This window comes from Polypterus senegalus, chromosome 10 (genome assembly GCF_016835505.1).
Source record: "Polypterus senegalus isolate Bchr_013 chromosome 10, ASM1683550v1, whole genome shotgun sequence".
NCBI classification, from domain to species: Eukaryota; Metazoa; Chordata; class Cladistia; order Polypteriformes; family Polypteridae; genus Polypterus; species Polypterus senegalus.
Window position 1 is genome coordinate 94,723,998 of NC_053163.1, and position 10,982 is coordinate 94,734,979.

Genomic DNA, 10,982 nt, shown 5'->3' on the forward strand with positions numbered 1-10,982 from the left:
TTCTTTAATTAGCAGCCAAACAATAATGAGACACAAAACATGAGCAGCTCACCTGTGCCTATCACACAATATCTAAAAATAAAGAAAGGTGAAGGTCTCAGTAAGGTTGATCTCTCAGGTCACCAAAACATTTGGACGGTGTTCTTAGAAAAAATTAGAAAAATCAACAGTTTTGGAAACATCTGCTGTGGCAGTATGAGAGCAGCAACAAGCCATGGAATTGAATAATGAGTTTAATTAACAGCAATAATCAGCTTCTCTTTAAGAGATTGGCTGGAGTTTAGCTGTTCATCCGTTAGCTTGTTTCACATCTCATTTCTGTTTGGCTGTCATTTAATGAAGAGAGAAATCAATTCAGAGGACTGAATCCTCCAAAACAGGGCTACTAAAATTAAGGAGTGAATTAGCAGTGAAAACTGGTCACTGATTAGGAAAAGGGTTTGAATGAAAACCTGCAGTCACTGCGGCCCTCCAGGACTGGAGTTCGACACCCCTGCAATATACACCAATTAGCCAGAACATTAAAACTGCTTACAGGTGAAGTGAATAATTTTGATTATCTCATTACAGTGGTACCTGTTGAGGGCTGGGATATATTAGGCAGCAAGAGAACAGTCAGTGCTGGAAGGTGGTGTGTTTAAGCAGGAAAAATGGGGATTTGAGTGACTTTGACAAGGATCAAATTGTGATGGCTAGACAACTGGGTCAGAGCATCTCCAAAATAGTAGGTCTTGTACACAGCAAAATCCAAAGTGTTAAATTCACACCTACAGAGTTAATTTTAACACTTCTTCAGAGTTTATTTAGGTCCACACCAAATCGAGTTAAATTTACACTTTGTGTAGTGTTATATTTTTTGACACTTTCAGGTGTTGAAATCATCACTGTAAGAGTTCATTTTTTAACACCAGAAGTGTGTTGAACATCCACTTGGTGTAAACTAAATTCCCAAGACACTCTGCTGGTGTTAAAAAAGTAACTCTTACGGTGTTGATTTCAACACATGACAAGTGTGGATCAGACCCATATACACTTTGCAAGTCAAATGGCCTGTGAAACTTCATAGTATTGGCTTTGATGAGTTCAGCTTTGCCACATTCACCCAGTACTTTAAATGCATGGAGATGCTCTGAGAAATGCTCGGTGAAAAGTTCATCCACCAAAAAGAATATATTGTTGTCGATACTAAGTATTTTTCGAATCTGACTGAAAACTGGAAGTTGATCTTCAATTTTATTGCAAACAACGAGGCCTACTTTGTATTCGGTCTCATCAATTTTCACCCAGTTCATGGAGTACATGGTTTTGTGCATGGGATTCGGTTGCATTCCTACTAAATGCTTGCTATCAACACTCTCCCAGCAAAATGTTTTCATTGGTCCATACTCAACATCTTTCAAAAGTGAGGTTTCCCAAAGATAGCCTATGGCCATCTGATGTCTTTTTGCCAAAGATTTGGTGATATTTTTCAAATTCTTGAGTGTATTTTTGAACACTTTATGTTTAGCTTCAAATCGCATGCTCCACATATGTACTAAAGGACCGATCTTACGTATAGTGCAAGGATAATGAATCATAAAATGATGCTTTGGCAATAAATTCTTGAGTGGATACAATTTTGTGAATAATTCATGGTGTTCAATTATTAAATACTTCATAAGAATAGTCATGCCTTCAGAGAGACATGGGGAAAATACAAGGTTGACTATTTGAAGTAAGAGAAGAAGCAAATGCCAGTGGGCACAATATCACCAAACACTAATGGCATGTTTTTTAAAAGACAAAGTGCCTGGATTGAGTTCAGCCCTAAGCCATTTCCTTTGTGGTCTAGATTCACTCGTGTGGGACGATTCTTTCGTTCCAAATAGCCATAATCCTAGGCATATATTCTGGAAACCAATTCACTCCATGACATAAAGTTACTGTCAACATATTCAAAGAGCAATTTCATTTCCTATTGAGCAACTCCTTCTAGGATGTCATGCATTACATCGAAAGAGAAATTGTGGCATACATGAAAAAATTTTAGATTGTTGAGTGATGATTTTCTTTTGAGGCCATATAGTGATGAGATTTGTGGGTCTGATTCCAATTGAAGACAGTGGCGCTCATAGACTACACAATCACGTAAAACAACCTTTGGGTCATCCTCATTGTAAATAACCTGGGCATCTGCCTTTTCAGTCAAACATAAACGACAAAAATACTGACCACTAAAAGATTCAGAGAAGCCAAGGATTGAGTGCATTCCCAAGTTGTCTCCATTCACTTGACACAGAGTGCCATAAATTGTCCCTGTGGAAATTGGCAGTTCAATGCCATCGGTTTCTAGAATACTGATGTCATGGATCAAAGGCTCCAGTATGGGCTGGAACCCATATTTTTTCAAATCATGAGCATGAAAAAGTGCAACTAAATGGATATTCATCAGTGTTGAATTAAATTTGGGTGGAAGATTTCTTAGTACAAAATAAAGTGCCCCAACTTTGTGTATCCCGTGTTTGGATCCAAGGGGATTTGCTGTTTCAAAATCATCATAATATAATTGGATCTGCAACGCAGTGGAATGTCTGGAAAATAATGGATGAGCCTTGAAGTAACTTCCATTACAAAAGTCTGAAGATTCCCTAATCAATCTACTGTACATACATCTGAATTTTGACACATAAATTTTAAAGTTTCTAATATTGGTACATAAACAAAGGTATCTTTTCCTGGGACCTGATCCTAACAGCCTGTTTTTTTATTGCGTCTCACATCATCCCTCATGCCAAGTCCAATTTCAACTGGCTCAACTACACTCCATTTATCAATGAAATAATTGGTCCTTTTGCTTTCTGTGTTAAAGCAAACAAATGGGTTTTCAAAATGTGTAAAACTACTCTTGACTGCTAACCTGACTGGATTATCAAGAGGAATAGATGACAATAGTTTGTGTTGAGTTTGTGTGTGAACTTCAGAAGTAAGCTCTTCAAGATCTGAGACAAGTGCTGAAATTAAACTGTTTGCCGCACCGCTGCATTGTAATTTGGCCAAAATTGAAGCACACACAGCCTTTGTATCTCTTTCAGAAAGGCAGTCATCATTGTTGTCCAGACAATCTGTGGGAAAACCTGGGGTATTACTGTCACCATTGTCCTCAAAATAAGAGGCACCTCGGGAATCACCAACGCCTGTCTGTATAGAACCTAACTGATTACTATCAACATCTTGGGATGACTGTGGTTCTACATAATGCAAACCATTATCCTCAAAATGAACACTGTTTAAATGTTCCCTAAACTCTGAAAAAGTACAAAACCGGCGCCTACAATCGCCTTGCATACAAATCAACCTGAACTTCAATGAAGGATAGAAACTGTGTGTAACTCGCAAGTGAGATATCAGCTGCTGGCTATTTGCATACAAACTCTCACAGCAAAAACATTTAAACATTGTTTAACAATTTCACACGTAGTTCTCTTGGCGACTCGTTTGTTAGACCTATGTCAATGTTGTAGACATGGCTAACAAGAACATTAACAAGCGGTCGTCTCGTGCTGTGCTTCAGTGTTTTAGTTAGCTCATATTCTTCGAGAACATCCAAACCACCAGGTTTCTCTTTCGGGGCATTTTGAACAATCTAGTTATTAAAGACAAAAAAAAAAAAAAAACATGAAGGAATGGTATGATGACATCACACACAAAAGTTATCCATGAAAGCAGATATTTCCACAGTTACCTGTTTTGCCTTTTCAGCACTTGTGATTTCTCTGCCATTATTAAAGTTTGAGCTTGCAGACAGGTTCAGTTTAGTTCTCTCCAACCCTTCTACATCACTGGAGTTTGAAAGTGTATCAGTGCATGTACTTGGTGTTGAGGTAGCTGTGGGTGAAATTTTTTTTAAAAAAGGAAAGATCAATATTGATTAATTATCAAATATTTTATTAAGTTGTTTAGTCATTTCAGAAAAAAAAAATTAATACCACCAGAAACATCCAGATCAGCAAAAAGTCCTTGTGGAGGACATTTTACTGTGAAGCATATCTGTGGGTTGCTCTGAACCAACTCTTGAAAAATATCTTCCTCCACATTAGTATTTGTCTCATCAAAGACTTGAAGTGCATCATTTGCTGTAGGCCCCAATTTTTTTTTTTACTAAAACAAGATACATTTGGTTATGAAATGTCAATAAAATTAACTTTTTGAATCAGCTGAAACATTATCCAACACATAATTAAATTCAAATTTACCTTCGTTTAGAAACTCCTCAAATGTGAACTCATCTTGCAATTTGATGTATTTCTTCACCTGAAGGTAATGATGAGACCTCATGAAAGAACTTCAATCTTAGCTTTGAGAGAGCAGTTGTTTAACAATCTCGGTACAACAGTTTAATATATTGGCTAAAGCAACTTAAACTGTCATTAAATTTTTCAACTTTGTTTTTGCTACATACAATATATATTTCAGAACATAAATATATCTAATATGGAGGCATATTTTGGTCAAAATTAAATACGCAGACAACTAAATCTAAGAATAATTACATTTCAAGGTGTGTTTCGTATCTTGTCGGCGGCATTGAAATAAGTAAATGGGTACATAATTAATTTAACACACAAAGAAATAAATAAGGAAATGCAGTGGAACCTCGGATTTCGATTATAAATTCGTTCCTCAAGGCTGTTTAGAAACTGATTTGTTTAAAAACTGAAACCATTTTCTCCATACCAAATCATGTAAAATTGATTCATCCGCTCCCGAACCCCATGACTGCTTATTTAAACCTTTATAACCACACTTCATGCATAAAATCGTATACTAGAACAATGAAAATGCATACAATCTTACACAAAAGAATAAATACATAAAATATAGACGAAAATGTAACTTCACTTTACCTGTACGGAGAAGAATTAATGTCGTTAAGTGGAAGATGGTGAGAAAGGGGATTGTTAAAGGCAGATGTCGACTTTGTCCACATGAGGCACACGAGGGGCTCAGTACAATCCAGATTGCTTCTCACGGCGACTTAATTCTTTTAATTAATTATTTTACATTTATACAGCGCTTTTCTCACTACTCAAACCGCTCTCCACATAGGGAAGACCCGGAAAGCAAACATGCAACAGATGTTTTATGTTGATCTATGTGTGAAACCATTGTTTGTAGTGCCTTTCAGAAAATAGATGTTAGTCGCCGGAGTTGGAGACAGCTAACACGCGGTGTCAACACACTGCATACATCCACAGACGTTTTATGTTAATTTAGGTCAGAATCATTGATTTGTGTGTTTTTAGAAAATTCAGCTTTTTGGAAAAATATTCATCTCTGACAGAAAAAAAAGATCAGCCATATATATATATATATATATATATATATATATATATATATATATATATATATATATATATATATATATATCAATTATAAGCATACAATTGCAATATGCTTGTTATTGTAACCATTTAACGATTGACAATCAATCATTTTTCAGTAATCAGTTTGTTAAAAATAAGTATTATTCTCACATTAATTTATTGGCCATTCTCGCAGTGTGTTCAGTAATGACCGCAAAAAAGAAAGGGGAAGTGCTGCTGCACTGCCGGAAATCAAATCCACTCTTTGGTGGTGTAATGTATACTTACTCCCCAAAATAACACTGAGTGCAAACACTGTGTAACACTCCAAGTGTTGATATTCTCAGATTAACACCAGAATCAACACTTGTTAACTCGGAAAAAAACAACTCTGAAAAAACAACACTAAACAACACTAAAGATTTTGCTGTGTAGGGTGTTCCCAGTATGCAGTGGATTGTACCTACCAAAAGTGGTCCAAGGAGGGACAACCCATGAACTGGCGACCAGGTCATAGGTGCCTAAGGCTCATTTATGTGCTTTAAGAGTGAAGGCTAGCCTATCAGGTCTGATCCCACAGAAGAGCTACTGTAGCACAAATTGCTAAAACACTTAAAGATGGCCATGAAAGAAAGGTGTCAGAACGCACAGTGCATTGAAGCCTGGGGCTGCATAGCCAGAGACCACTCAGAGTGCCCATGCTGACCCCTGTCCATCACTGAAGATACCTACTAATTCGGCACAAGAGCATCAGAACTGGACCATGGAGCAATGGAAGAAGGTTGCTTGGACTGATGAATCGTGTTTTCATTTCTCTCATGTTGACAGCACATGTGTGTGTGTCATTTACTCTGGAAAGAGATAATAGCAGGATGCACTATGGGAAAAAGGCAAGTTGGTGGTGGCAGTGAAGGCAGCATGATGCTCTGGACAATGTTCTGCTGGGAAACCTTGGGTCCTGGCATTCATGTGGATGTTACTTTGACAAGTACCACCTACCTAAAGATGGTTTCAGACCACGTACACCCCTTCATCGCAATGGTATGCCCTGATGACAGTGGCCTCCTTCAGCAGGATGTGCCATGCCACACTGTAAAAATTGTTCAGGAAGTGTTTCATGAACATGACAAAAAGTGCAAGGTGTTTACTTGGCTTCCACATTCCCCAGAACTCAATCTGATTGAGTATATGTGGTATGTGCTGGAAAAACAAGTCCAATCCATGGAGGTCCCTCCTTGCAACTGCCAGGATTTAAAGGATCTGCTCCTAATGTCTTGGTGCCAGACACCACAGGACACCTTCATGGGTGTTGTGGACTCCATACCTCTACAGGTCACAGATATTTTGGTGGCACCAGGGGAACAGACACAATATTTAGCAGGTGTTGTTAATGTTGTGGCTGATTGGTATAGTTTATATCTCTATTGAAAGTAGATTTTTTATTTTAGATATTGAAACATGGCAAATCATTAAACTTTGAATCTGATTAGTGTCTCTTTCCTCTCATCTCTTAGGAACTAAAAGGCATGGCATACAAAGAAATGTTACATCACTAAGAGATGTCACAGTTCACATTAATAACTGTGGGCCACAAACTGTGTGAAGAAAGACTGAAGCTAGAGAGACAGTTACTATTGTATGTGACCATATTGTATTATGGCAGCAGAGTGAGTTAGCTGATAGAGTGATGTCTGTTCGTTTTTACTTTATTAGGAAGCCATAAACATTTTTGGACAGGTAACCAAATGCTTTTGTATGTTTTACTACTTTAATATTTTTCTTCAGCCATCTTCAACATGTAATGCTGTCAAGAGAGCTGAAGCTTTTTCCTTGAAATAACTATCAAATGAAAAGGATTAGTTATTCAATTCTAACAGTTAGTAAAAAGGTGTTCCAAAAGTAAGTACCTATTTGCATTAATGCTTCTGTTTTAATTTCCCCATAGTTCCACTGCCCTTTCTTCTCAAGCCAAGAGATGTTGCTGTACAGGTTTCCACTTTTGCTTATTTACAAGGCTTTTTGAATATCCTGATGAGGCTGCCACTGCTACATTGCTATGCAGAATTAAAGAGAAGAATTGGGAGAATGCAGTATGATGATGTATGCACTAGCAGCTTTGCAGTTTTTTCAGTGCGATACAGCCTGCACGTTTATCAGTACTGAAGATGAATGATGAAAGAAAGCAGCTTTTTAATGGCATAAAAACATTCACTTGTTCTGTTTCTTTGCCTTGCCACTTGTGAATCTTACACAGCTTTCCGAGATTTCCGGCTCTGCATAATTACAGGCCTTCTAATGTGCAAGGTCTGCTTGAAGCTGTAAAGAGAAACAGAATGACTAAAGAGAGAAAAACTAAATATGTGCAATCACTGCTTGATGTTGGACTACCAAGTCTGTAACAGCCTTGGGTCTTGGCATCTAGCTAGCTCTAATAGTCTGACCATTGAACTCCAGTCCTTCTTCAAGATATAATAAATGAGAGCCAAGTGAGCCATTGAAAAGTACAGGGTGGTCCAGATCTAATTATGCAACTTTTAATGCAATTCAGGAAATCAATACAAGACAAAATAATTGTTCGAAATATCTTGTAATAAATGAAAATGGACTTACATTGAATTAATTCACTGATTTTCCATGTAATGTCCCACTTGTCCTCCATTTTTTGTGAATTCTCTATGTAATAAACTTAATAAGTTATAGCGTAATGAAAATTGCATAATTAGATCTGGACCACCCTATAGATGCTAAAAAAAATATCCTGACTTGGGTTGTAAATTGGCAAATAAAATTGGAAACAAATAATAATAATAATCTAGTTATTGATTTAAAAATATGTGCTTGGTGTGCTTCCCCATCATACAGTATTTCATCTTATTTTTTACTTTGATGTGATTAAAACATACAGGTATAGGTACTTACCTTATGCTTTACTCTGATATTTCAGTATATGTTTTACTTAACAGTAAAATATATCAAATTAAACATAAACTGGGGGGCGGCATGGTGGTTCAGTGGGTAGTGCTGCTGCCTCGCAGTTAGGTGACCCGGGTTCGCTTCCTGGGTTCTCCCTGCATGGAGTTTGCATGTTCTCCCTGTGTCTGCGTGGGTTTCCTCCGTGTACTTCGGTTTCCTCCCTCAGTCCAAAGACATGCAGGTTAGGTGCATTTAGGATTTCTGAATTGTCTCTGGTGTGGTGTGTGTGCCCTGCGGTGGGCTGGCGCCCTGCCTGGGGTTTGATTCCTGCCTTGCACCCAGTGTTGGCTGGGATTGGCCCCAGCAGACCCCCATGACCCTGTAGTTAGGATATAGCGGATTGTATAATGGATGGATGGATGGATATAAACTGTTCTGGCAAATAATCCTATAGAATCAATTAATCCTTTATGTCATCTTTTGTGGCCCCCTATCAACTTGCTTGCAGTTGAACAGTCTGAAGCATTTGTTTTACAGTTTTTAATAAAAAGAATAACATGGTGGCATAGTGCTTACTGTTGCTGCCTCCGAGCCTCAGACTGCCAAGTTCAGACTTCCTCCTGTGAGGCGTGTGTGTTTTTTCGTGTTTTCTGTCTTATTCCAAAGGTAACTGGTGACTCAGTTGTGTAAGAGAGTGTGAGGACACGCTGAAGTGTGCCTAATGATAGAGTCCTGTTCCATCCAGTGTTGGTTCCTTTTCTTGCACCAAATGCTGTCAGGATAATTTTGTGACTCAACTGGATTCTACAATAAAAAAGGTGGGCTTTGGAAATTGATGGACGAATGTCTGGAACAAATCCACTGTTTTTACAGCAGTCTTATTCAAATGTACAAGTAAATGTTTATCTGCCTGCTTTGCATTTCATCACCATTATTAATAATGCACCAGTGTTTTGAGCTGTGTGTACAAATTACCCTCTGGCACTAATAACATTTTCTGTGTATTTTTTTGAAGTTTTAAATCTTTATGTTTATTTTTCAGCACAGTTTAAATTGAGGTGGGGAGTGTTAGTGAAATACTTTAATGGTATTAACATAGCACTCCCTAATTCTGAGGTAGTGAACTCTGGCACTGAGTGTGCTAATGTTTGTTAGAGAGAGCTGTGATGTCCTGCTACTGAGTCGTATTTGTTTAATGATGTGGTGTGCAAGTTTAGTCTGCATTTGACGTCTCTGACAGAATACACTGACCCCAGCCAAAACAATAACCTAGCTCAATGGATGTATTTATTAAATACTTGAGATAAACTTTAATGCCTACCAGCTTAATTTCTGAAGCAAATACTATATAATACTATTTTTTCTTTTAGTGTATTTCAGCTCATATGCATTATTGCAACAATGCCATATAATGAGTGGGGAACTGCACTGAGTTAACCACTCAAATATAACTCCTTGGAATCTTGATGCTAACTGAGAGTCATCAACTTTAAAATCAGTCCAGGTATGGTTAGCAGAACATAAGAATACCATTTCTGGGACAAAGTAATGCCGACAAACAAAAAAACAGCATTAAAGCATTACAGAATGATGGCATCTGCCTGGTACAAACTGTTTACTGGGATGCCTACAATGATGCCATGTGTATACTTGCTTATTCATTAAGGTACCTGCTGTAGCAATTCAGCTTCTCCTGTTTATTTGTTTTTTTTACTTCTTTTCTAATATTACTCATAAAAGTATTGTTCTTTCCAAATGTAAACATTGTGAAATTTTCCAGCTTTCAGAAATTATTTTAAATGAATGAAATCTGCACTTTTCAATGTTCTATTAAAAAAGAAAGGCTTGAAAGCTTCATAATTAAATGAAGGAAAAAATCTTTGAAGAACCTTCAAACCCAAGTCATACTGTAATTCAATGTGTATCAATAAAACCCTTTTCAGGTTAAATTATTACTAGTAAATTCCTGTATTTAAAATGTAAAATATTGTACAGTTATAGCTCATTTTCCAGGGTGTATTCTTTCACACCTTCTCTGAATGAGATGGGAAGGTTTGTTTTAATGTGTTTGTGATCTCAATGTACAAAATGCACATTATTGATGCAAAGCTTTTCTAATACCAGCAATAATAAAATGCACTATCTATGTCTGTTGGAGTACAGATTGGATAGATTTATACATGCACCACAAACACTAAAAAGTTTCCATCACAAAGTAGTTGTACAGTATATTCATCTTCACAAATTCTGTGTCATCTCCTGATACATTTAAACCAAATTAATTAGTTTAAGTTTTGGCTTGAGTCCTGTCGTTTAGATTTGAAAAGAAATAAATATGCCATTGCAGGGGCTTTCATTTTAGAGTAGACAATATGATATTGGAATTATATCCCCTTGTGGTGCATCCAAAATATATTAACTATAGAAGAAATGGATGATCCATCCATTCACTTTTTGAATCCTCATAGTAAATTACTGGGATACAGAGAACTGGAGATGGCAGTTCAGACAAATGGCAGTAACCAATACTGGGCATGCCAGCCCACTCACAAAAAGTCAAATCTGAACTGCCAATCAACTTAAATAACACTACATAGAAGAAAACTTATAAACCCCACATGAACAGCTGGGGAATGTGCAAAGTTACAGAGCGCCCAGGCCCAAACTTTTCAAATTGTTCTCTCTGTATGTGTAAAACTGTACCTGTTTTAATTTCATAATTAATAG

At 37.2% G+C, this 10,982-nt stretch overlaps 1 long non-coding RNA gene across 2 annotated transcripts; it reads right to left on the reverse strand.

Moving 5' to 3' along the window:
• Nucleotides 1-858: 858 nt before the first annotated feature.
• Nucleotides 859-5,300, reverse strand: LOC120537351. Of its 2 annotated transcripts, none has more exons than XR_005635304.1 (5): nucleotides 4,884-5,300; nucleotides 4,233-4,290; nucleotides 3,969-4,137; nucleotides 3,722-3,864; nucleotides 859-3,622 (listed from the first exon to the last, which is right to left on the reverse strand). It is a non-coding gene; the product is annotated as an uncharacterized LOC120537351 (long non-coding RNA). The 2 variants fall into 2 exon arrangements; XR_005635303.1 differs by having other exon boundaries at nucleotides 3,966-4,137.
• Nucleotides 5,301-10,982: the final 5,682 nt, after the last annotated feature.